The following is a 27,318-nucleotide window of genomic DNA, read 5'->3' as shown; positions in this document are numbered from 1 at the left end:
TTGGGCCTGCCCTCTGGGATAACTCCATGCCCACCACCAAAGAGCGTTCCTGTCTGCAGAAACTCTTTGCCTTCTTCTGCTCTGAGTGACCTTCCCTTTTCTCCCTCTGGCTGATACCATTGTTCACTTCTTCTTGCTCTATTAGTGCCTTTATCAGTGTCTATAATTTTATTAACTCAGTAAATTTAGGTGCTCTTAAAGAGCACATCAAAAGTTCAAGCCCTGCCATACAGCCCTAGAAACAGTTCTGAAACAGAAATGATAAATCCAAAGTTATTTCAGGGAAGGACTAGCAAATGTCATCAGCGTGGTCCTGGTCATATATTGGCTTTAATTGAATAGGTCCCTCAGAATCCATGGTTTTATTGGGACCAAAGATAATATGGGGATGTAAATGGCAGGAATGCGGTTCACAAGGAAGGCACCATGGGCAATTATGTTAAAAATGCTGGTGCTGCAATTTAAGAAGGGCCTTGAGAAAAAAACGGTGTTTTTAAGAGGGACTGGAAAAAGATAAGAAAACTCTGCCCCACAAACATGAGGAGAAGAACTGCAGTGAAGGATGGAGATGTTAAAGATGTTCTCAAGTTTTGGAGGCACATTATCTAGGAGAAAGAGTGGAGTGATTCTGGATTGCTTCACAAGACAGATGCAATCAGTGGGCATATATTAGAACCAGGCAGATTGTATCTCATTTTAAGGGAAACTTTCTAACAAACAGTTGTCCTGTAGTGGAATGAGCTGCCTTCCAAAGTCATTACTGATAATATTTAAAAAGGATCTAACGGGTCATTCACCAGGGCCTTGTAGAACAGCTTCCTGCACTTATAGACTAGACAATCTCTGAGGCTCTTTAAACACTATGATGCTACCTTTCTGTAAAACCCTCAACACAATTAGTTGGCTGACCCACCCAAGTGACATCGGGATTTTGTGTGAGCTTTGGGAACAAGGACAGGAGGCAAATAACAGCAAAAAAAGTCAGAGGAAGCAGCACTTCCAACCTGTCACCTGTTGGCAGTTGTAGTCTTTTGATTATCTTCAGCCTGTTGGCTACTCACCTCCTCATCTATTCTCTAAATGAAGTACTCCAGCAATTGAGCTCGATTCAACAAGCATGGACGCTGTGCTGCTATAAATCATCTGTCCCTTCCTCCCTGAGCCCTTCAGTGGTAGGAGTAATTGGTTAATTGCCAGAGTTGTTAACAAGAATTAAGAATTCAGGGGAATTGGCTAAGAATGCAGATCTGTTGCAATATGGTTAGAACAAACGTGTTTGTAAAGGGGCAGAAGTTTAGAAATATGCACACCTAAGTCAAAACGAATGGGTCTTGACTCCTTTTTAACAATGTCTGAGACTGGCTAGGTCGGTGTTCCCTTTTTTTAATGGACTGCCATGTTTTTTTGTTTGTTTGTTTGTTTGTTTGTTTAAAAACAGGAACGTAGTTTCTTTCACCGAATCTTCCAGTTGCCAAGTCCTAAGAAACTTCATATTATCTCCCTTTGCACTCAATATTCACAGAGGCATCTCTCCATGCATAACCCTCTCTGCACATCCCACTTTTCTTTCGAAACAATCATCCCTTCTCACATGTTTTGATTTGTTCTGTCAAGTGAATGGGTGAAGAATTTTCATAAAGGATGAGACAAATTCTAACACATAGCTGTCCATAACAGCACAAACCCACAGATTTGTGCCCATAGGGATACTAGTTTGCAGATATTATAGCAGTCCTACTCTGGGTGGGACTCCTGGGCATTGCTGAGTTTCCTGCAGGTAATCAGATGTTTTCAGCAACAGTAAATCAGACGCTGGCCATCCTTATGTTTTTTCAAAATATTCCCTTCATTTTATTTACCTTGATAACATTATAAAACACAGTGAACAGCTACTATAATGACTTCTATTTCCAAGATAAGTCAGTTGAGACAGAGCAGTTGTTATAAAGCCATGACTTGATCCTTAGATTAGAAAATCCTTAGGTTTTCTATTTCCCGTATCCTATCTTTAGTCTTTCAATATCTTACTTTCACCAATAGTTTAACATCTCTGCTTCAAAAGTCTGAAGTACCTATTGTTTTGTAATCTTGAAGTTTCTCCAGAATTGTGGATAGGATAGAACCTAGAAATGAATAATTGGATTCAACTGCATATACTTGAAGGTGTGTGTGTGTGTGTGTGTGTGTGTGTGTGTTTCTTGGAAGAACTGTGGAACATGGGGTGTGGCACAATGTGGAGCCAGTCCAGTATATATTTGTTGAGTGGAAATAAAAACCAACTCCATGAGAAGCAACAAACACGTATTAATGGATTTACAAGGATTGATAGTTTTCACTCTTCCAAATGGTCAAAGGTAGGGGGCATATATTTGAGTCATCATAAAACCAAGGCTTGATATGTCCATAAAAGATCTTTGAAGAGAATTTGATGAAAGTAAATAATGTACCCTAAAAGCTGTTGAAATGCCAATGAGTCGAAACATATACAGAGGTCCTACCCATGAAAACTGAGGTGTCATGGCCTACTCAAGTAGCAGACCAGGAACAGAAAATACAGCCAAGAGACCGACAATCATTACATAGCATAATTAACTTGCAGTGTTCTCATAAGTTGCCATATACATCCCCTGTGTTATAGAACATGAAGGAGCTAAAATCCTAGGAGAATAAACTGATTAATAAGAGAATTTCAAGTAAAGATGACTTAGTGTTTTCTCACCTGCTGAAGATCATTACTACTTCACACACTAAAGTTGAGGCAATCCTATGTCCAGAATCCCAAGGTTGTCTAGGTTTCATGAGATTTTTAAATGGTATCTGTTAAATATCAAGCCAATTATGAAACATTTTGTAACCATGTGTCTTAGACTCCTCAGGCTGCTGTGACAAAATACCATAGATTAGGTGCCTTAAACAACAGAAATGTATATCTCACAATTCTGGAGGCTGGGAAGATGGAGCTCAGGGTGCCAACATAGTTGGGTTCCCATAAGGGCCTCTTGTCAGTTTGGAGATGGCCAGCTTCTTGCTGTGTCTTCACTTGGTGGAAAAAGAGAGACAGGCAAGCTTGTGTCTCTTCTTAATAAGGTCATGAATCCCATTTATGAGGGCTCCACTCTAAAGATCTAATTACCTCCCAAAGGCCCAATCTCCAAATATCATCACATGGAGGATTAGGGTTTCAACATGTGAACTTTGGGAGAACACAAATATTCAATCCATAGTACTGTGCAAATCTCAAAAAATCACTTTTCAAATTATAATGAAAAAAATCCTTTTTATAAAGGATTTTCTTTTATAATGAAAAAAAGTCAGACCACATGCTATTTTGGCTCAGCTAATATTTTAATCTGAATAAGAAGACTATCAGATCTTTTTTAAAAAGTTTCCAAGATCTGGAGTTAAGATCAGAGAAAAGAAATCAGATTTTCCATGTTCCCAGCAAGACCCACTGGGAGGAAAGAAAAATGGGACACTCAAATAAGATTCCGCTGAGTGCAGTGAATTCTGAGCTCCACATAGTGTGACAAGTCATATCAGGAAGAGCTGATTCTGCCACTGGGCATATCTAAGAGAGGAAACCCCAGCCTAGCACTGGGCTGTGCTTCAGGTGTGGTGGCACTGTATCCAGCCAGCCTTCATGATACTTGTGTCCAAGTTTTGTGGAGAGCTTAGAGGATATAAGTTATTATTGGATAAGTGATTTTCCTAAATGCTGTTTAAGTCTTTGGGCACAGCCAACAGTGCTTGAAGCCCCTTGTAATAGAAAATAATACCAACATAAAGGAGGCCTTTTTTGCCACTTTCCCATGGACCAGGTCAGCAACCTGGGCCTTTGTGGGCTCCAGAGTCCCCTGTACTGCAGGGAAGTACTGAATACAGAGTGCCAGGGCATAGAGGGCATAGCAGTGTCCAGTGGAGACCTAGGTCGCACTGAGAGATGCAGGCAGTGGCAGCCTCCACTAGACATGAACTTCTTGATGGAAACTCTCATCAACACTGGCTGCATGAGGAGCTGTGCTTCCTGGGAGGAGACAACCTATGAACCAGAGCCAAGGCAATAGTGATGCATGGCAGAGGCTAGTGAGCAAACGAGAAATGTACGTGACAACTTTCAGGCTCAATTAAAGCTTGTGATTGAACCGATTCATCCAAAGACCTCTTCACATTATGTTAGTGCTAAATATTTAATAAAATATTAACCTTCCCATAAGAGTGTCTAAAGAGCACTTTGAGGAATAGATCCATGGCTACAGATATACTTCTGGCACTTGATCAGGACTGTTAAAAATCAACAAAATCAGCAGGGCATGGTGGCTCCCAGGTGTAATCCTAGCACGATGGGGAACCAAGGTAGGAAAATCACTTGAGGCCAAGAGTTTGAGATGAGCCTGGGCAACATAGCAAGACCCTATCTCTACACAATGGCATGGGCCTATAGTCCCAGCTACTTAGGAGGCTAAGGTGGGAGGATTGCTTCCACCCAGGAGGTCAAGGCTGCAGTGAGCTGCTATTGCACTGCTGTACTCCAGCCTGGACAACAGAGTGAGACCTAGTCTCTGGAAAAAAACAACTAAACAAACAAAAAACAGCAAAATTCTCAACTGTCCATTGGAAAGGAAGCAGAGGTATGAACCATAAAGCATTTAAGTGTGAGAAACATCAGAGAAGAAAATGCTCACTTCAGAACAACCTCTAACTTCACTGCAGTTAGTAGGTCTATTTTGGAGAATCAGAGTTTTCTGTTTACACAGATCCCCAATTGGCTTGTCATTTCTTTGCAGCTTCTTTCTGCTAGAAGGCCATGTATCCTAAAGGATGCTTAGGGATTGCTAGAAGGCTGGGTGCTTGGCCATCCTATTTAACATATTCACCCTCATAATCATTCTCCTCCATCAAATTCAGAATAAGATCACAGACCCCAATCCCAATAGGTTTTATACCTGCTCTCTGTGTTTTCCTCAGTTTTTAACTTCTTTGATACTTTGGAGTTTTTAAAGAAATAGTCTCTTAATTTCCCATTTCCACTTCCAGGTATAACTAGTTGGATTGTCATCTCTCTGAAGAGTTTGGGAGACTTTCCTAAATTGCCTCCATTCCAGGTATTTCATCACATTCAGTTCAAGAATTTGCTTGGCCAGTGCAGTTAGTGAGTTGCTGTTGCACCAGGAAGAAGTGAAAAAAGTAAGTACCGTGGCCATGGGAACTGCTATACCAGCAATGCGCAAGTCTCTCTGGGCTAGACATAGGGCCCAGCAGCAATGAGAGAGAATCTTAGGGGGTCGGTTTTAGAGAATTTCGATCACACTTAGTTGAGTTTCAATTCTCACTCGGTAAGTGAAAAACCAAGTTTGCTCCCAGTGCTCAGATTCTTGGCCTCCCACATGGAAACGGAATCACAAAGACATGTGTGTGTGTATGCATATAGACGTATGCTTGTATTCCAAACTCAAGAGAAAGAAAAAACTTCCCCAGATTTTTCAATTCCTATAAGAATTGTAGTTTACTATTTCTGGATTTGGATCATTGAGTTCCCTGGATTATTAAACATAGCAAAAAGCCATCTGCAATGAATCGGGCTTGCTCCTCTAATTGAGTCATGCTGTGAAGCCCTTTACTGTTTCCCTCACTTTATTGCTGAATATTTTTTTCAGGAATGATAGGAAATACATTTTTACTACTAATGCCACCTGCAGGTTAAAGAGAAACTGTTGCAAGACTCCGGAAATCCTGAAATCCTCACAGCACACTGTAATAAGTCCCTCCAAAATATTTCCCAAATCTTGCCAATCATCAGGAACGTTGTCTCATTTCATTGACAATGTTCTTGATCAGAAATATGTTTTCACAACCATCATTGCAGCCAGCCTTTCCTCCTTACTCGACACTCAGGCCGGCGGATACTTACATCTAAGAACAGGTAAGGAGTCATTTTCTAGATATAATTGCTTTGGGCTACTTCATGCCATAGCATCCCTGCACCCTTGCAAAGGGCCTCATGTCACAGGTAAAGGTGGTAGGAGAGTTATCCTCAATCAATTAGTTTCCATGTGAATTATTTCCTGGGTTAATCAATCATTCCATGCATGTGCTGTTACCTGGGTTCACTGTGCTAAGTGAATTAGCACATGTTGTGCCATCTACATGTCTTATTTTCTCAGTGAGGTAAGGTTTCTTAAGGAGAGATATTGTTTTCCACTCTAATTAGTTCCTTTTTATTATGACAGACATTACTGTTACTACATTATGATTATTAGTCCTAGTAAATAAACTTTGCTATCAGTTCATGATAAATTATGCTTCAGCTTCTAGCCACGGTGATGTTATATTCCCAATTATCTGAAGAGCACAAATCTAAGCGGAAGTGAAGGACGTGCTCTTCAATGTTTTTTCACATATACCAGGTTCGTTGATGTTGTCAAACAGGACTTCAGTTCCCCATGATGCCACCACCAGGTGGAAGCAACTTTCAATGTGTGCACCGCTTCTGACATGATGTCACATGGAATATGATGATGTAATGTGGTGACAGGGACAGCAGGAATAATGTGAGGAAATTCTTCTTGATCAAAAGAGGCAGCTCATATCAACTTCATGCCTACTTTTCTTCTTAATAAAATTATTATACCAGAGCCCCAAGATGACTTTAGTGCACCTGACGGGCCTCCCCAAAAAGGCACTCAGTTCTCTAATGTGAGGCCACTTTTATTTCTAGGAATAATAATTAAAGGACAAACAAGAAATGACTGAGAAAATCCTGCCCCTTCCAGGACGACTTGGATAATATTAATAGAAAACTCTCCCATAGGTGAGCAACAATGTGGGAGAGAAGCATGGTGTTTTCCATTTTCTTTCCCTGTGCCTGAATTTACAGAAGAGCCCTTACTCCTAGTCTCAGAGACTTAAGAAACTAAAAAAGCATTTCCCAAAAGTTGGAGCACACCAAAAGCTTTTAAGAGTTGATTCTCAACGTTTAAGCAAAGTGCTATTGAAGCCTCATTCAGTCCCTTGGTGCTATCAGGGGACAACACACCAAAGTGTCCAGACCTCACCGGGAATAGGAACAAGGTACAGAGATATACCAGACAGTGCAAAATTTACCAGGAATTTCACCTTACTCCTCCCTGGGAAAAATCGTCTCTCTAGATCTCAGTGCTGTTGGCGTTCCGGACTTCGTTGTCGATGACTGTCCTGTTCCTTATGGGATGTTTAACAACATCCACGGGCTCCATCCTCTCAATGCTAGTAGCATTTTCCCAGTTGGAACAACCAAAAATAAATGTCTCCAGACATTATCAAATATATCCTAGAGTGGGGGGAGTGTTAACCTTGCCCCCAACTGAGAACCTTTACTCTAAATCATGAGCTCTTTGAGTATAGGGAGCATATCTGATTCTTCTTTATAAACCAGCCTAGCCCCGGGAAAATGCCAGACATAGAGTAAATGTTCAATGAAGTTTGACTGCAATTATGCAAGAGCAAAAAAGTGAACACTGCTGAGGTTGGAAAGGACTTCTTTTGCTCTTCATCTGAAAGGAGCAAATGATGCTATTCAACCCTTCTGGCCACTTTTATAGAAAGACCAATGTGAAAGATCTCGCCTGTTTAAATTAGAACACCACTGTCTGTCCATGAAAAGTCGGCTCAATAAAGACAGGGTAGGGGGTGCCTGGACAGAAGGAAGGAAAAAATGCACATAGACAATTTAATAGTTGGGAAGTTAAAAAAAAATCTTTGCCAAGTAATGAAACTATTAATTACAATTCATGTCAGTTTTTGCGACAGCCATGTGAAGAGATGGACAGACTGTCGAGCAGTATTTCTGGAAGGAATTGTACATTTAAAAAATGAGGCATTGCTGGGGAGATACTGTGTGTGGGAGAATTTGCAGGAGCATACACCCCTGTAAGTTCATGGGGTGTTAACAGGGAAGCCATGGCACCTTTAGGCCAGATGTAGCTTGCAGATCAAAAGGGCATTGCATTCACCCATGTCATTGTCCTCTGAAAGATCAAACTCTCATTATGCGCCTGATGCGGTATCTTCTATTTGAGGCAGTTTACATATTTCTCTCTTTAAAAATAGAGGCAGCCACTTCCTTCTTTCCACAAATGCTCTTATCAATTTTGAATTACAGAGATCTATTTTGAGATGAACACATTGAACAAAACCTTCATCCGTGTGTGCGTGTGTCTGTGTATGTGTGTTTTTATTTCCCAACATGGCGGTAGGAGCTTATGCCCGCTATCTGCATAAGTCTTTTGTGTATTGCTAATGGAGTGCTGGAATTGTAGCAGCCCTGAGCAGGGAATACATGTGAGCAACAATATGCTGAGAGACCCCTCGGTGGAATCTAATCTGTTCCAGCTCATGCACTCCTCAGAAACTATTTAACTTTCATTAAACTGTGTTTGATATCAGCTAAATAGGATGCATACGGCTCCAATATAGCTCATATGGTCGCATTCATTCGATCACAGCAGTGCTTTTTTCTTATATTTCCCCCCACTTGTGTCAGTACCCAGTATAGCTGGGTAAATAGGAGACCTTTGAAGATGTAGTTAGTACTCAGATTTCTTTATTCTTTTGTGCTGGTTTCTTAGTGTTGAAACAGTGATTCATGTATGTCGCAGACAGCCTCCATTAATTTCATGTAATGTAGCTTTTATCTCGTAGCTGGGACAACTATCTTCAGCATTCTGTCGCTCTAGCATCCCCTGCTCTGGCCACAGCTCCCTTTGCATTTCCTAGTTTCCCTCCAGGTCCCCACCACTCTCCATAACTCCTCTTTCTTCATGGAAAATATGTTCATTTCCAGCCGCTGTATTTTTCTGGTTGTTGTAGCATAAGAACAAGCAAATAAACAGGTTATGATGAGAAGAAGAAAAAAAATGAGGGGTGAGATTTTCAGTCTGGATAAGCCTTTATATCTGAAAGGGAAAAAAAGAAAAGCTCCTGGGATGAAAACATCCATCCGGGCAGGAGAATAGTTTTGTGCCCCCACCCTCCTATACACACACACACACACACACACACACACACACACACACACACAAGCACACATTCTATTCACATGACACTAATTTGATTATGAATACAGCACAGTAGGAGCATGCAGTTTTCCAGTTTCTGGGGAGGAAAGGGCTAGTGGATTTATCAACTAGAGCTGTTAAAAAGTTTTAATGATCAAATATCCATAAAACATACACACACACACACAAAGTGGGAGAAAGGACTGGGCCTATTACCAATATGATATCAGCTAAATAAATGTCATTACTTGCAAAACTTATTTTCTCCTTAATATTGAGAAAGTGTTCGGAATTTCACCTTTAAGCAGATTAAGGGGACATGGATGTGATTTTTCTATGTTATCCTCACTGATTTTTTTTATTATGTTTTATTAAGTCCAAAGGAATAATCACAATTTTTTAGATCACTTAAGAGAAACAACATGGGGTCCTTTGGTACAGGGAACCCAATTATTTCGGATATTATTTTGTGAACCTTTTTCATTTTATTAGTATACCAGAGGGTTTTCACATTCTCAAGGAGAATCCAGCTATTATTGCTTTTTGGGAAGAAATGTCTCACTGGGACAATTAATTTATACATTAACACCAGTCACAGTTGTGTTGTATATTATTAAAATTATAAAGGGAAAAGGGCCACATTTAATCATTCAGTTCAGAAAGGGGCCATTTATACATGCATGTGTGTTAGAGAATAAGCCACTCCATGAGTAGCCCTCACAGTGTAAGAAGTCTGCAAAGCCCTGTGCTGGTTATGCTCTCTCCAGAAACAATAATCGTTTACAGAAAAGAAAAACGAAGCTGAGAAAGGTGAATACATAGGCAGTCTCGGAGCTTGCCTGTGTCTGTCTCCACTAAACTTGAGGAATGTTATCCGTTTAACTTTGTTGATAAGCACATGTAATTAAGACGCTGTGCTTTAATGTCTGATGGTGGGACTTGAAAGGATGATTTAAAAAAATTATTTAGATAAGCGTATTGCCATTTTAGTATATATTATTAATCTTATTAATAGCATTAACAAAGGCTAATTGAAAATGCATCATCTATAATTATATTAGTCTTCATTTTAGTACATTTTTGTCAGTGTAAACTAGAAAGGAGTAATTAATGTGCCACTGTTATTTACCCCTGTTTGTATTAAAGCTGGTGTTACACAATGTTAGAGATGAATATAGCCTGATTTCACTGAGTACCAAGGAGCAAGCATTCAGAAGCAGTAAAATAAGCAGCTGTGTTTTCTTGTACCAGAAACCTAAAAATAAAAATTGACTTCAGGATTGCACGATAGGTGTGCAGGAGCTGGAGAGGGGTTTCCAGCCTCTGATAGTCCATGCAGCTACACTTTTGGCTGCCCTGTTTGCCCTGTTTTCCCCCTCAGTGGTGGGCTCAGGGCTCCATAACTGCTCATTATCTGGAGCCCCTGTATCACCTCAGTTTCAGGAGCAAATATAGAAAAACATGCCCCAACGCATTGGATCCTTGGGGTCACTGATGCCGGTTTCACTGGGACAGAGCAAGGAAAATGATTTTACGTTTGTGGGGGATAAATCCAGGACCAGTGTTGAGCCTTCAAAATGTGTTGGCTCTGACTTTCCTGTGATAAGAGAAAGCTCTAACAATGATCCAAGCAATATTGCCCTCGAAACCAAATTCCCAAAGTTAGTATTGACACTTCCAAGCCCTGTACCCTGACCCTGGCTCCCCTACACACACACACACACACACACACACACACACACACCACACACACACAATTACAAGACTACAAAATGAAATAGCAGCTTCTCTAGCTTCCATGTACCAAAGGTGGGGGAAAAAAAAAAAAAAAGAAAGAAAGAAACCCTAACAGAAAGCAAGCAAGGGAGATTTAAGTTAATGTGGAATTAATCACTTTAAAGTTTTCTCCCACCCTTGCTTTTATGATTCAGTCTTCCCGAGGTCAGCTACCTCCTGAGGCCAGCCCAGCACGGGGTGTGAAACGGAGGCACACAGGGATGGTGTTGAATGGCACATCTTTTAATCAGGTGGAGCCAAGACAGCGATGGCTGGGATTCCAAAGCTGGGCTCTGGGCTTTCTCCTGAGCTCTGATAAAAAGCATGGCATATTGGTTGCATTGGCTGCCAAGTGCTATGTCCGTGCCCTCTCCACAGTGGCCAACCACAAACATGCTAGCTAGAAGCTCTCAGGGGGCCCCGTGTGTGCTGTTCCTACACGGCTAACATATGTATCGACACCTGAAAGCTACAGCCTGCCACGTCTCCAGGACCTCGCTCGCCTACCTTTGCTCCTTGGTCACCAAGGGTTAATTTTCTAATGGCTGCCTTGCTGCTGAAGCTGGCCAAGTTTTTCATCGCCTGCAGAGCACCACAAGCTGTGATTTGGAGCCAGAAAACACCATTAATTTTCTAAATAGGAAGGATCACATATGTAAACTGTCTGGTTCTATAACGAGTCAGGCAGGTAGAAGATGAAGGAGGAGGAAGTGAATTTTTCCAGACACATAGGCCAAACAGCCCAGGCCAATGGGCAGCATACTGTATAAAACTTTGGGGGGGTGAGTAGGAGGGGTGGGGGGGGGGCAAGGAATTTCCTTCCCATCTTTAAGCCAGTTTCAATACCGGCCTTCAATATTTCTGTGAAAGGTCAGGTTGGTGATTTATTGGGCAATGTTGGGAGTTTGCACATTAGACTTCACAATAAACTTATTTGTAAATGGAAGGAAGGATTAAGTAAAGTGTAGCCACTTAGAGACTACATAAAACCTCATGAGTACAAAACAGTTGTGGTTAACACATCCAGGGTTTTCAGGAGACATGGAATCAAAAATTCCCCTGATGGAAATTACTTAGGCAGCAACTTAGGCACAACGTCTAGAACTTAGATGTTCTAGACACCGAGAAATGCATTTTTGCAGATTTTGCAAACCTATAAAAAATAATCTATGGAATACAAATCTACCAAAAAAAAGCAAAATTCCTCTATTCAGAATTTAGCATGGATGTGTGTGTGTGTGTGTGTGTGTGTGTGTCTGTGTGTGTGTGAGAGAGAGAGAAAGAGAGAGAGGGAGAGAGAGACAGAGAGGAAGAGTAGGGGAGACACAGAGAGAAAGAGGGAAGAATGGAGGCATAAAAAAGGGTGATAAAAATGACTTCCTGAGTTTTAAAAAATATTTTATCTCCAGTATATACATCTCTTTCTGGGGTAACTAGTACTGCTTTGTGAGATGCCAGAACAGTGCCAAGGTCAAAGTGCATGATAGGCCTCATAGAACATGCAAATGTCTTTCTGCCTTATGCTGGCTCTAGAATACCAGCACTGAACTGCCCATCTCCCCATCCTGCCCTGTTTCTGGGATCTTCTTTCTAACTTCCACCATTCTGGTTCCAACCCACAACTCTTTAAAAAATCTCTAGCTGACATCAATTTCTCCATTCTCTGTCTTTCATTGCTCTTTGGGCAAAAATAAAAATGCCAAATTTTGTGGGATGTAAATAAATTTGGGGCAGTTTTTTCGCTGCATTGTAGATATAGGGTTGAATGTTGATCCTGGATTCAGGCCCTAGTAAAGCACCGCTTAGATATAGAGAATGCAATGCCTCAGAGTGTTCCCTGATACAAGTAAAAGGGAGGCAAACAAATAAATGATGATAGGCTTCTACAGTTCAAAAGTGTATATGAAAGCCCAGTATTAGAGAAGAGTGACTTGAAGACTCTGGCTGTGGGTGAAGGAAGACTCAGAGAAAGGGCTATGTTACCTCATGTATATTTATTTGAAAAACAGGTAAGATATTTCAAGTTATCAGAGAAAAATGGCCTGTAGGAAAACATATACTTCATATACTTTCAGGGTGCATTAATTTCTTAGGGCTGCTGTGACAAAGTACCACAACTGACTGACTTTGGCAGCAGAAATATACTGTCTCACTGTTCTGGAAGATGGAAGTCCAAGGTCAAAGTATCAGGAGGGTTGGTCCCTGCTGAGGGCTGTGAGGAAAGGATCTGTTTCAAACTTCTCTCCTCGGCTTATAGATGACCTTCTTCTCCTGTTCCTTCACATCATCTTTCCTCTGTGCAAATCTGTCTCTGTTCCCTAATTTCTCCTTTTTATAAGGGTAGAAACCATATTAGATAAGGCACCCCTTAAAAGATTCATCTTAACTAATTACATCTTCAATAGCCCCATTTCCAAATAAAGACACATTCTGAGGTACTGAGAATTGAGACTTTAAAGTATCAACTGGGGCAGAAGATGGGGGATGTTGGTGGAGGGAGGCATCATGTAACCAATAACACAGGGTGAGAGGAAGAACTTTAAGAGGTGACCAATATAAAATTCTCGTAATACTGACTCAAGGCATATCTGCGGTAATGTTAACTTGTATATGCTTGCCACTTTAGAGACTGCTGGGCATTTTTGTTTGCAATAATTTCTTTCAGATAATTCTATCTTGACCATCCTCAACAGCTGCATTATTCACACTGTCCTGGTGGGAAAATTGAGACTTTGAGAAGTTAAATTTCACTAAATGTCACACAACTGCAGACCTAAGACTCTCATTTTAGACCTGTTTCCTACCCTAGTGTTTTGCCCACTAATCCACACTGCCTGTTTCATGCTACTCATTAAGACACTTCACCACCAGCAATATAGCTTGAGTTCTTCCATTACGTCACCAAATAAAGTAATCAGCCTAATTCTCTCATTTTTTTCCCATAGTTCCTCCAAGGAGTTTGACATGGGGTGGGGCTTATCTCCCAGTATAATTTTTTTTTCAAATAAATCTTATAGAGTTCCATTCTGAATGAAGTACAATACTAGAGCTGAACCCACAAAACTACATTTCATGGTTTCACTTGCATATATATGAGCCCCACTCTGGGATCCATGCTGACACCAGGACCAAGCAAATGACTCCAGAATTGGCCCAAAGTAGACCCAAGTTGGGTGTTGATATTTGCAATAGCCTAGCTGGGTGCTAAGCAGCCATCATTTTTCAGCTAATTTTCTCCTTTTGCCTCCTCCCTTGCTCCAGGTAGAGCATTATTCATTAAGAGTGCTGCAGAGCTCAGTAGAACTCATTCTCGCTGAGATAGCCTCTATGATCTTCTGAAGCCTTTAAAAGGGAATGAGCCTTGGCCTCCTTTTTATGGGCTACATTATGACCTGGCTTCAAAGTGTGAAAAGAGGTTCCAAGATTCCCTTTGTGCGGTGGAGTCTCTTAATTGCACTTTTAAACACAGTGTAATTTTTGTAATTAACATTATGGTTTCAGAGGGCAGAGAAGCCTGCACCGTGCTAATTACAAACCCACATCTTCAGAGTTGCGGAATTTCCAGGGCCTCTGATATTGGGGTGGAATACAGTTTTTATGAAGGATTTCAAAGATCCTCTGTGGGCTGTGTTCTGAGTCATCATTAGCATTTGATAACATAAAGAAATTTTACAACATGTGACAGATTTTCTATGTGAAGGTTTTACCTGATAACTGGAAAATTTGCATAAAGAGTTTCATTAGGTCTCCTCTCACATTACTGAAAGAGTAAGAAGTATAGTGCACTCTTTCCCTAAGATTGTTCTTAGGAGCCAAGGAATTGGTGCTTTAGAATAAAATTTACAGTATATTATGAAGTGAAGTTGTAATAATCTTCAATGATGTTGAAAATCAGAGGATACGTGGCTTTTAAGCAGAGGGAGAGAATATGTATCAGAATTACCGAGTAAATGAAAACCTTGCAGTAGAGGCATATTGTACTATTCTGTGCCATATAAAAGACTTAGTCCTGCTAGGCTGCAGAGTCAAGGTGAGAGCTTCATATATATATAACACCAAGCTCCAATAATGTGTAATTTTTTCACTCAGTGAAGAGTCTGTTCACTGAGAAAAATTATCTTCCTCTTATTCCAGAGGCAAGTTTATCTTTCCTTTACTTTTCAATCCAAGCCATCAACTGAGTGGTGTGTACACATTTGTGTAAAGATCCTCCCATGTGTGCACACATGGGTGCACACCCTCACATATACACACACTTCCAAAGCTGCAGTGTGCATTCTATGCAGGGTGATCACAGCTTCTGCAAAGAGGGACTGGCCTTTCTTAGGCTGATACTGTCAGAAACTGTGCTGTGAGGTAGGAATTGAGTCCCAAGGCCATCCATTTGCTGAAATCCTTTCACTGAGCATGGATCAATTAAGCCAGTAATAGTGATAATTTGGGGAAAGCTTTCTGTCATGATGGGAACAAGAATTCATCATTATTCCATGCTGTCTTATTATTTCAACACCACACATATGCCGCTGGATGTATAGCAGTAGCTTGCAGCATTATCTCAGTGGGATGCATTTCCCTTCATGAGAGAGTCTTTTCCTTGGCGATTATGCAGATAATGCATAGCTTTGTAATGACATCATAAATAGAATCCAAAGTCCTAAGAAACAATTAGGGAAGTATATCAATACTTCCTTGTAATCATAACATCATCTGACTTCCAGTGGGATGCCAAGCTGGCTCCCCAAGTTCCATAATCACGTAGAAGCATTAATGGCTGCTTCACAATCCATCTTGGAGTCTCACAAATCCTGACAGTGGAGACAAATTAATATGCATTTTAGCCCATTGTCAACAATAGAAATCACACAGGGGTTTTGATCACAGAACCTAGGGTGAGATCCAGGCAAATTAATCTATGCTGAAAAAAGCTGGACCCTGTGTATACTGACCTCAGGCAAAATGAAGAGTGAACTAAAAAAATACAAAAGCCAATATTCCCTGAAAGTTAAACACCAACGAATCCTTGCAGACAATTGTGACATTTTCCTTTTGCAAAATTATTTCTGCAAGTGGGCTTTTAATTTTTTTTTCCTTGAGTTATTTTTCCCATGCAATATTTCCTTCCAGCCTAGCTTAATTCTCCTTAAAAATAAACATCCTTTTTTTTGTTTTTTTCATGGGGGAAAAGGGCCACTTTCTCTAATTGGTTTAAGGCATGTCAGTCACCTCAGCCTGTAAGGGGTGCAAAACAATACTCTAAGTGGACTTTAAAAACCACATGGTAGATTTTACAAGTTCTTTTCTCTCCTGCTGAGGGGAAAGCAGTATGAGGAGGATTCAATTATAGCTCTGGATTCCTTTTCCAATATTAGGAAAGGAACAAAACTCTTCTCTCCTAACTCTTGTAGTTCCCAACAAACAGAAATGGAAGTTTTAGATAAATGATCAAACTTACCTAGTATATAGCTTTTATTTTTACAAAATATTTGCTTCCAGCCTAGTGTATCTTAATTCACAAATGCAGAAATCTGTCATTACGATCTGACCCAGCTGCATGGCATTGTCAAATGCAATAACATATCTTTTAATAGTTTTATATCAAGTAAGGATATAACATATCATTAGTTTAAATGTATGTGCAAGCAATTACCCCCACCAGGATATTTGAGAATGCTCATGCAAAATTGATGAAATTCTGACATGCTTAAACATTGTTCATTTAGCTCAATTCCTTATGTATAGAAAAAATAGAATAAATAATTCTGCTGCCATTTGCAAACCACTGTTAGGCATTTTTATTCCACTCAGGGCTTCAGTGCTGCCTTTAAACTACAGCCTTTGGTGATCATTTGAAAAAAAAATAGTTTCATATATGTTTAATTTTAAATAATGGACTAGATTTTTCATTCTCCTTATTATTGTTCAATGTAGTAATTTAAATATGGAGTAGATTTACTGCATGTCAGCTGCCTTTCTTTTACAAAATGGGATAAATTATTAAATGAGTAGAGGTTGTTTGACAACCAGTTTACCAGCACTACACAAAAGAAAGACCTTTGCCATTCAGCTGTCTTCTAAAAACAATAAAGTATAAATCAATTAAGTCACTATGCTGTGGTTCAGAAATGCCATGCTATGGCACAGTTTTCCTTTGCCTCTCAGGTGACTTTGAGATAGTGTCACCCTCACATTTGCACGAACAGACTGATAGCTATGTTGAGATCCTCCAGCACCTTTCCTGGGTTTCTAAAACCTTCTTTGGCTGAAGCATGCCCTACCAAAACATGAGAGACAAACAATAGCCAACAGGTTCCTTTCTGATTTTTTTTTTTACTGTACTAGTGAATGTTATATACTAATGATTGATTAATATTTTTTCTGCTTTTGGATTTTGTATGCAATCTTTAATATGTTCACTGTGCCAAAGTAGAGAAATCTTGTGATGAACATCTCATCACCCTTTATGTAAGCCAGGTGAGAAATTGCATTTCAATGCCTTTCTATGCTATTCCTCAATACCATATTAGCATCTGTGTAATTAATAATACTTCGAGCTCTGTCAAAATGAAATCACTTTTATTCTTCCCCCAAAGAGTATCATTTATTAACTATGTATGATCCCCAAATACATTTTTCTTTACTAATGTCACTAGTATCTATACCTTCTGAAATATTAATCCATCTATCCAAAGCCATAAAGACTAGTCAAATTATTTTAAACAAATCTAATCACTGTGAAAAACAGTTAAACTGATTATTTGGAGAGTCATGTGATAGGTGCTTTTGGAAAACTATTTCTGAGTGGAGCACTGCTGCAGGGCATGCAACAGGAAGGACAGTAAAACAAATAGATAAAAGGAAAGGTATGGTGTCTTCTCTGAAGAAAATTAGAGTCTAGCTGAAGAGAGAAGACCAGTCGATTCATACAACAATTATCGAGGCACGAAACTATATATAATTGAGCTAAGTGTCAGAATATAATTGTGGTAGGACGTTAGAGAAAGGAGACATCAATAAAGGCTGGAAGTCTACATTTAGAAAAGCTTCATGGATGATGGGTCTCATACAATGAGTAAGATTTAGATGGATGGAAAGAGGGAGGAGATTCTAGGTGAGATGGTCAAAATTCTTTGAATTCCAAAACATGTTTTTTAAATTTTTAAACAAAAGCATTTCTGGGAAGTGATAAGAAATTGAAATAAGTGTGTTGGATGCTATCTGTTTTAGGAGAACCCCAAAAAACATGAAGAGGGAAGCAGCACTTAAATGGGTTACATTAAGGGATACTGAGCCACTAATTCTTCTAGAGCAATGAACTGGCAGACATGCAGCATCAGTCTAGGATGTTGGCAGAAAGGCTAAATGGTGGGAAAAGAGGGAAGCAGGCCAGTTATTGGACTGTTATAGTAATCCAAGGATAAGTTGATAAATTCCTAGGATATAATGGGGAAATGGGAATGGAGTGCTTTCCCGGGCTGCTGATTAGCCAATAGAACACAGAGACTGATGGCTAAAGAGGCATCAAAATGTACTGGGAGGTACTGAATCAGGGTATGTGAGAAATTAATTGATGATGCTGCCCACAGGCAGATTGATAAAAGGGCTGTGTTTCCTAAAAGACATATCAGCAGAGGGAAGGAAAAAGAACAATAATTATTTTAACTTTTCGGCCACTTTGTCACCATACAACTTGGCAATCATACTGCTACATTCATTCTCACCCATAGCTAATGCTACAAAACATTTACTTTCACATCATTCTTCCTTGCTTAACTACATAGAGACTCGGAATCCTTTTCACTATTGATTTCAGGGAAGCTATTACAAATTAATTAGAATTAGTATACAAACACACACACACACACACACACACACACACACACCCCACTGTGTCCCTAATTTATAAAGAAAAGCAGAGGTACATATTAATGTAATATAATATTTAGAAAAAGATGAATGGAAAATCTCAGAAAAACCATTCACATTTGCACACACACACACATGCACACACACATTTTTTACCAACAAGGTCTCCATAGACCGAGAATGCTTAAAGATTGGGGAAAATTCTTTAGTTAATTCAAGCCAATGAATGATATGCTGGGATACTTAATGACAAAGTCTACCAGAAAATGGTGACTGAAAGACAAAATCTTCTGCCATCAATTTCCAGTAAAAATATAATTAAGAAAAAATGCAGATATATTTGCAGGTGTCCTCAAGAAGCAAGCAGCTGGAGAAAGACCTAAAGCCAGAGAGAAAAAGGTGAGTGAGGAAAATACTGGGAGAAAGCTTCAGTATTTGCCTTCAGGAGAGGAGACTATGAGGGAACTTAATAATAGCTTTCAAGAGTTGGAAGAGTTATTCTGCAGGGAATGCTGACCAGCTGTTTTCCATCTTTATTGAGGGCAGAATAAAAGGAGATGCACTAAACTGCAGGAGGAAGGATTTAATTTAGACATAGAAGAAGTGGCTTGATAATAAATGTTATTAGATGTTGGAATCAGTGTTAGAGGCAGCCCTGTTCTGTGGAGGGCTTGCGAGCAGGATTCACGCACTGATCCTCAGACGCAGCTAAGGGTGGGTACCGCTTGAAAAGTAGTAGTTTAGGCCCACTGCGCTCCCCTGTTCTCTTCCAGCTCCAGTATCTAAGATTTTACCCCATCCACCCAGGTCTACCAGGTCAGTTAGAGCCATTCCAAGAAACAAAGAGAAAGTGGACTATTCCCCAGCATGCAAACTTTCAACCATGTTTAACAAGGTGCCAGGAAAAACAAGCAGCTTGACCATAGATTCCCAAGCCTCCTGCCTTGTTAAATTCAGTTTATGGTTTACAGAAAAGTGCTCTGTCTTAATTTGCTTCTTTCCTATAAATGAAATGGGGTACATTTAATATTCCTAGGGGGCTGGTACATTGGCCAAGTTCATGCTGCATACGGATTTAAAAGAAAATGGGTTCTTTTTTTTTGCCAAACAGGGGTACCCACATTGAGAATCCCTAAAGAGAGAGAAGGTGGAACCCCAGGCCCTCATAACTGATAGACGCTAAAATTACTGACGTGCATCTAATCTGTGTTTCCCTCTTGTGCTGTTGTTGTTGTTGTTGTACTTGTTGTTGCCCTTCCCTATGAAAATAGATGTACGCGATAACACTGCATTAATGGAACATCAAATTTGTAAATATGTATTACTTTTACCCTGTTTTCCCTATGTAGTCAACGTTGGTGAAAGTTTATAATAATATTTAAAGGTAAGAAACTAAAAGATTCTGGTATTCCTTAATCTCATACCTTGCAATTACTGATACCTAATAAATATATGTTAAATAAATGACCAGGAGTTCTCTTTTTCATTCCCACACAGTCCATATGAAAGCTCTCCACAGGAAAAGCCCCTCAGTAACTACTTTGCTCTCCTTATAAAATGAGTCATCAGTCCTGCCAACATCTGAACTATTTCCCTCTCCCCAGTGAAGAATCAGATGTCCCCAAGGGCGGAGGGAACACCCCACATGTGCTGTGCAGAGTCGGACGTGTCCTTCACTCCCCTTGAATGCTGATGTGCTTTGTAGACAGTAACTGGGCCCTCTTCTTCTCCATATTCCTGAGACTGTTTTACATAATGCTTTGGGCATAAGGGACTCCACAAGTATCTGCCAAAAACTAAACAGAATACACAGAACAAAAGGAATGAGACATAGTAATCAAAGCCATGGACTCTGGAACTAGCCTGCCTTGATTCAAATTCCAGCCCCACCATTTATTGATTGTGTGACTTTAGGCAAGATAGTAGTAGCCTCTTTGTGTCTCACTTCTTCATCTATTAAATGGGGATTATAATAGTGCCTACTTCATTGGGTTGCTGTAAAAAATAACTATATTAATATCTATGAAACACTAGAACAGTGTCTGACAGGTAGTAAGCACCAAATAAATGACACGTAAAAAGACATTGGGCTACTCGGGAGGCTGAGGCATGAGAATCTCTTGAACCCGGGAGGCAGAGGTTCCAGCAAGCTGAGATCGCACCACTGCACTACAGTCTGGGTAACAGAGTGAGACTCTGTCTTAAAAAAAAAAAAAGGAAAGACACTGGGCCTCTGAATATGCTTCCTGGTATTGTAGCCCAGATCTACTAGCTGGTTAAAGCGCTTGGCAGCTCTGCTTAACATTACTGGTCTCCAAACTACCAGAAAGACAATGAGCATAATGACAGTAAACTCCATGCAGGGTCATAAATAGTGTGAAAGCTTTGGAAGCTGACACCAGAAACAAGAACAGAAAGGAAAACAATGGCTTCATTGAATAAAATGGAAAAGATGAGCCAAAATGATCAACCCAACCCTGTCATTACTGAATGTCTACAGATCTACTTGAAATTAGAGTCAGCATCTTCCATTTCCCCAATGAGAGGGACATGTTATTACTGTTGATTGGCACTGATTTCAGTGGGACACCTATGCAGCAGGTCCAAAAGCAACCGCAGCACCAGCTCTTAGATCTGGTTTTGACATGTACATTGCAGGAATGAAAATTAAATGGAACACGGACTTCCATTTATTCTTCTGGTACAGACATGGTCCTCTTTCTCATTGAGCTTAAAACCTCTCCTCGGCCGGGCGCGGTGGCTCAAGCCTGCAATCCCAGCACTTTGGGAGGCCGAGACGGGCGGATCACGAGGTCACGAGATCGAGACCATCCTGGCTAACATGGTGAAACCGTCTCTACCAAAAAATAGAAAAAAACTAGCCGGGTGAGGTGGTGGGCGTCTGTAGTCCCAGCTACTCGGGAGGCTGAGGCAGGAGAATGGCGTAAACCTGGGAGGCGGAGCTTGCAGTGAGCTGAGATCCGGCCTCTGCACTCCAGCCTGGGCGACAGAGAGAGACTCCGTCTCAAAAAAAAAAAAACAAAAAAACAAAAAAACAAACCTCTCCTTGTGTGACTCAACAGTAAAGGTAGTGTAGCCCTACACATCCACTGGATTGGACTAGAGACGGAATAAAACAAAGGGTTCAAATATTTGCTTCTAGATCCATGTAGCAATATGGTAGCTGTTCTCAGACACCAAATACTAACAGGTCTAATTCCAAAGAATAATAACACGTAGACTCTGAATCTTGAAGGCAGGAATTTTTGCCCCATTCTGAATTACTGTCTGTTTGTTAAAGAATATGTATATTGTGATGGAAATATATTTTTCAAATAATATGTTGAAGTGCATTCAACCTATGTTGTATTCCTGCTACACGTTATGCATAGTGTTAGGTTTGTATGGAACTCACAAATACAATATGCAGTTCCAGTCTTCAAAAAATGAATAAGCAAGTTGGGAAAGCACTACTTACACAAATAAAAATAATAAAATAATCTAAAATAGTTTATGGTAGTAAAATGTTAAATTTTGTGGTTCAGGCATAAAGAAACTTTTAGAGAATTGAGTTCCACATGGGCCAGAATAGTAAAAGGAGAAACAGTATTCACCAGGTGTGAAAAGGCCTTTAAGGAATGGCTGATGTGTGGACTGGAAAATAGGAAAAGTGTAAGCCAAATGCTCAGCGATGAAAGTGATAATGGTATAAGAGAGGAACAGATCTGATCACTTTTACTTCTGACCAATCAACTCTGAGGTCTTCCCCTTAGAAAACGCCTGCTAACCCAAAAGCTTCCAGGATTTTGAGACCCTGAGAGGGTAAGTTCAAACAGACAGGCAAGTTTTTTCAAGGTTAGAGAAAACATCTACTGACCTCAAGCTTCCATACCAGAGGCTTCTGAGGAAAGAAAGCACAAAAAGGGTCAACCAACCAGTCCTGATTGTACAAACTCTCCCAACTCTGCCTTAAAGTATTGCTTCGAGATAAAAGGTTAAATGAGGTTTGAGTGCAGTGTAATAAACCTTCACTGATCATAAAACTCTGAGTGATAAATGTATGTATGGTTACTGTATAAAAATATTGGGGTCAAATGCCAAAGATTTCTGAGGCTAAGGGCTTTTTTTTTCTTTTGCATGGATACGTGAAGGGCCCCAAATCGTCAAATATCAAGAAAATGGCAGCTTGTCAGTCAAAGACACAATCTGCTCCAGCTCACCAGAGAAGCCCATTCCCAAACTTCACTCAGCCAGACATTATAAGCATTCTAGCTGTGATATACAGCACACTATGGCATGTAATTTGTTTGGTTCCAAGAGACCAAGAGAAGGGTTTGGAAGGTTCACTGCATTGTAAAAGAGATATGCCTGGCTGCAGGTTTTCACATTTGTAAATAAAAAAAAAATACCTTATTCCTCAATAACAGAACATCCAAGGGACAGGCATGAGTTGGTATCCATAGAATAACTAAGAAGATTTCAACCACTGCAGTACATACTAGTGTCCACCAGTAAAACAAGGAGGTACTGGCACTGAGTTCCATAGAGAAAGGCAAGGCTCTGCTTATGAGTAACTTTGGCCTATGGCATAATCTGTGCCATATGTTTTTAAACAGTAAAACTTGGACTCCTGCAGCAGTGAAGGAGTTTGTGTAAAAGTATCATGGGACTCATCATTTCTGCACAATGAAGAACCCATTTTTACTTTAGGCTCAACCTAGAATTTGTCCTGCTAGTAAAAGAAAAAAAACAAAAAACAAACAAACAAAAAACACCTTGAATCACACAAACCATCTCCTTCTTTGTACCATGGGGCTGAGCACAGTAGAGAAGGTTAAGGAAATCAAAACCCATGGATACAAGGGAAAAGGAAAAGAGAGTGCCTTCTAGTAATTAACTGCATGGATACAAGGGAAAAGGAAAAGAGAGTGCCTTCTAGTAATTAACTGCATGGAATTTGTAGAACATATTTAACAAAAGCAAGGGCCTTTTAAGAAAATCTGTTGACGTGGACTTTTATTTGAAATCAACATTTTGAGTCATTGCTGTTTTAGAGATTAAGAATTCCTCACATTTAGGAATAAGGGTTTTACTAAGAGGAAGCGAAAAATCAGCTTCCACTTTTGAGCAACTATTATGGACTAGACATTGGGTCAAGCAGTTCACAAACACCATGCACATTTCGTCTTCACAACAGCCTGGGAGTATTTTACCTTATTTCTCAACTAGGGAAACAGGCTCAAAGAGATTTAGTATCTTGTCCAAGTTTAGACAGTTTGTAAGCATCTATAGTAGAATTCTAGAGAACATTGTCTGACTCCAAAGCCCATGTTCCTAATCACAATTTACATCACTTCGACAGAGGGGGTGTATTAGTAACTGTTTACTATAATCAACCCCACCAGCCTGGCATGGAATACAGAGCATGACAAGAACCCAAATGATGAAAGAGGAGACATCTGAACCATAGTGGAAAAAAGAGAAAATCCCTTAGCTTCCATTGGCTACAGTTTTCCTTAAATCCTTGGAGATAGATTGGGAAATAAATATCATAATGCTGTATATTGTTTATAGTTTGCTATATGGACTTATTGTTACATTTGCGAAACTAAATACAGTTCAAGGTTTCCAAATTTTTTCTTTTGTTGTTTTTATAAAGCCCCCCAAACATCTTAGCTATTGTTATAGAGAAATGTCTATAAAAGTGGACCCCAACTAGCTATTTATAATGAAGATGCAGGACCTAAAGTGAGATGGTCAGGTAAACAGGACACTTTATAGTTTGTTTCACACTTTGGAACTTATTTCTGGCCATGAGGAGCTGGGCACAAAATATGATTAATTAATTTTTGCCTACCTATTTACAACATCATGAAGAAATTCTCCTATGTTATCTTTAAAAAGTGTTACCTTTCACATTTAAGTCCTTTCATATGTTTTCCTAACAGATACCCAGTGACTCAGCACTTTTATTAAAGAGAAGGTTATTTTCTCCATCGCACTGTGGTGGCACCTTTGTGTTATAATAAATAAAATCATAAAACACTAACTTTCATAGTGGTGTGCATGTGTAACCCCAGCTACTCAGTGAGCTGAGGTGGGAGGATCACTTGAGCCTGGGAGGCAGAGGTTGTAGTGAGCTGAGATCTTGCCACTGCACTCCGGCCAGGGCAACAGAGTGAGACTCTGCCTCAAAAACAAACAAACAAACAAAAAACAAACAAACAAACAAAACTTTTGCTATATTATAGTTTAAATCTTCCAAACTTCTTCATGATTAATTTGGCTATTCTTTCCATGTCCATTTCTATATAAATTTTAAATTCATTTTATCAATTTCCATTTAAAAAATATGTGGGGGAATTTTATTGGAATGGCACTGAATCCATAGGTTAATTTGGAAAGAATTGACGTATTTACAATGTTGAGTCTGCCATTCTAAGAACATGATAGGTTTTATTTAATTTCTCAATAATATTTTAGAGTCTTCTTTATAGAAGTCTTAACAAATCTTTCATGAGATTTATGTCTAACTAATTGGTCATCTGATGCTGTATTAAGTGACATCATTCTTTCTTTATATTTTAATTTCTAATAGTTTGTTGAGATTTTTGGGGGACTTGGAAATTTTGGGTCTTCCACCAAGACATACAAGAAAACCTTAACCTCAGAGATCTTTGGCACCTGACCCCCAACATTTTAAAAAATAACCTTGCACACATTTATCACTCAGAACTTTATGAACTGTGAAGGTTTATTACATGGCACATAAAATCCAATTGATTTTTACTACATTCACTTGTTAATTTTAATAAGTTGTCTTCAGTTCTTTTGGATTTTCTACATACAAAATCATGTCACCTATAAGTAATGGAAGTTTTACTTCTTCTTTTTAAGTTATTATGCCTTTTCTTTTTTGCCTTGTTGTGTTGGTTAGGACCTCTAGTACAATGTTGACTAGAACTGGCAAGAGCAGATCTTGTCTCCACAATCTCAGGGAAAATATTGCAATATTTTACCATTAAGTGTGAAGATTGTTGTAGATGTTTTGCAGATACTCTTTAGTAGATTAATGAAATGTTTTATTATCATGAATGACTGCTGGATTTTTTCTCATCCTATCTTTTCAGTTATTAAAGTGATTATCTGATTTTTTTCATGGGTTCTTTTTTGTTTTTATTTCAGTGGGTTTTGGGACACAAGTGGTTTTTGGTTACATGAAAGAATTGTATAGTGGTGAAGCCTGGGATTTCAGTGCATTCCTGAGTAATGTACATTGTACTTACTATGTAGTTTTTCTATCCCTCCTATCTTCCCACTGTCCCCACTTCTGAGTCTCTAATGTCCATATACCACTCTTCATGTCTTCCCGTACCCACACCTTAGCTCCCATTTATAAGTGAGAACATATGGTATTTGGTTTTCCATTTCTGAGTCACTTCACTTAGAATAATGGCCTCCAACTCCATTCAAGTTGCTGTAAAAGACATTTCATTCTGTTTTTGGCTGAGTAGTATTCCATGGTACAAATATACCACATTTTCTTTATCCATTCATCAATTTATGGGCACTTAGGTTGGTTCCATATCTTCACAATTGCGAATTGTGCTGTGATATACATATACATGCAGAGGTCTTTTTGACATAATGACTTATTTTCCATAGGGTAGATATTCAGTAGTGGGATTGTTGGATCAAATGATAGATCTACTTTTAGTTCCTTGAGAAATCTCCATACTGTTTTCCATAAAGGTTGTACAAATTTATTATTTTTTTTTAGTTTTTATTTTTTGAGACAGAGTCTCACTATGTCACCCAGGCTGGAGTACAGTGGCACAGTCTCAGCTCACCGCAACTTCCACCTCCTGGGTTCAAGTGATTCTTCTGCCTCAGCCTCCTAAGTAGCTGGGATTACAGGCATGCACCCCACGCCCAGCTAATTTTTGTATTTTTTAGTACAGACAGGGTTGTACCATGTTGGCCAGGCTGGTCTCAAATTCCTGACCTCAAGTGATCCGCCTGCCTCGGTCTCCCAAAGTGCTGGGATTACAGGCGTGAGCCACCCTGCCTGGCCAGGTTGTACTAATTTATATTCCCACCAGCAGTGTATAAGCATTCCCTTTCACCAGATCCATGCCAACATCTATTGTTTTTTGATTTTTTTAGTAATGGCCATTCTGGCTGGAGAAAGGTGGTATCTTATTGTGGTTTTAATTTGCATTTCCCTGAATTTCTTTTAATACAGTGACTTACATTGATTTTTTCAACTGTTAAACCAACATTTCTTTCTTGAGATGTAAAGCAAAGTTAGTCATGATGTATTTATCTTTTTATATATTATTAAATTTGCTAATATTTTATTTAGGAATTTTGCATCAGTGTCTAAGAGAGAAATTGGCTTGTAATTCTGTTATCAAATTTAGGTTGGCATCATAGACTAAGCTGGAAAATGTCCCATTTTTTTCTATTCTTCCAAATAATTGATTTAAGATTGATTTTATTTCTTCTTTAAGCAATTGCTAAACTTTGTCCAAAAGCCATTTGAAACTGGATCTTTGTGTGAGACTATTTTCAATAACAGATTCCATTTTTGCAATAGCTGTAATGTTTTTCATATATATATATATATATATATATATATTTTTTT

The sequence above is a fragment of the Rhinopithecus bieti genome, unplaced genomic scaffold, assembly GCF_001698545.2.
Source record: "Rhinopithecus bieti isolate Rb0 unplaced genomic scaffold, ASM169854v2 scaffold_30775, whole genome shotgun sequence".
In the NCBI taxonomy this organism is placed as follows: domain Eukaryota; kingdom Metazoa; phylum Chordata; class Mammalia; order Primates; family Cercopithecidae; genus Rhinopithecus; species Rhinopithecus bieti.
Note: the sequence above shows the minus strand (reverse complement) of the source record.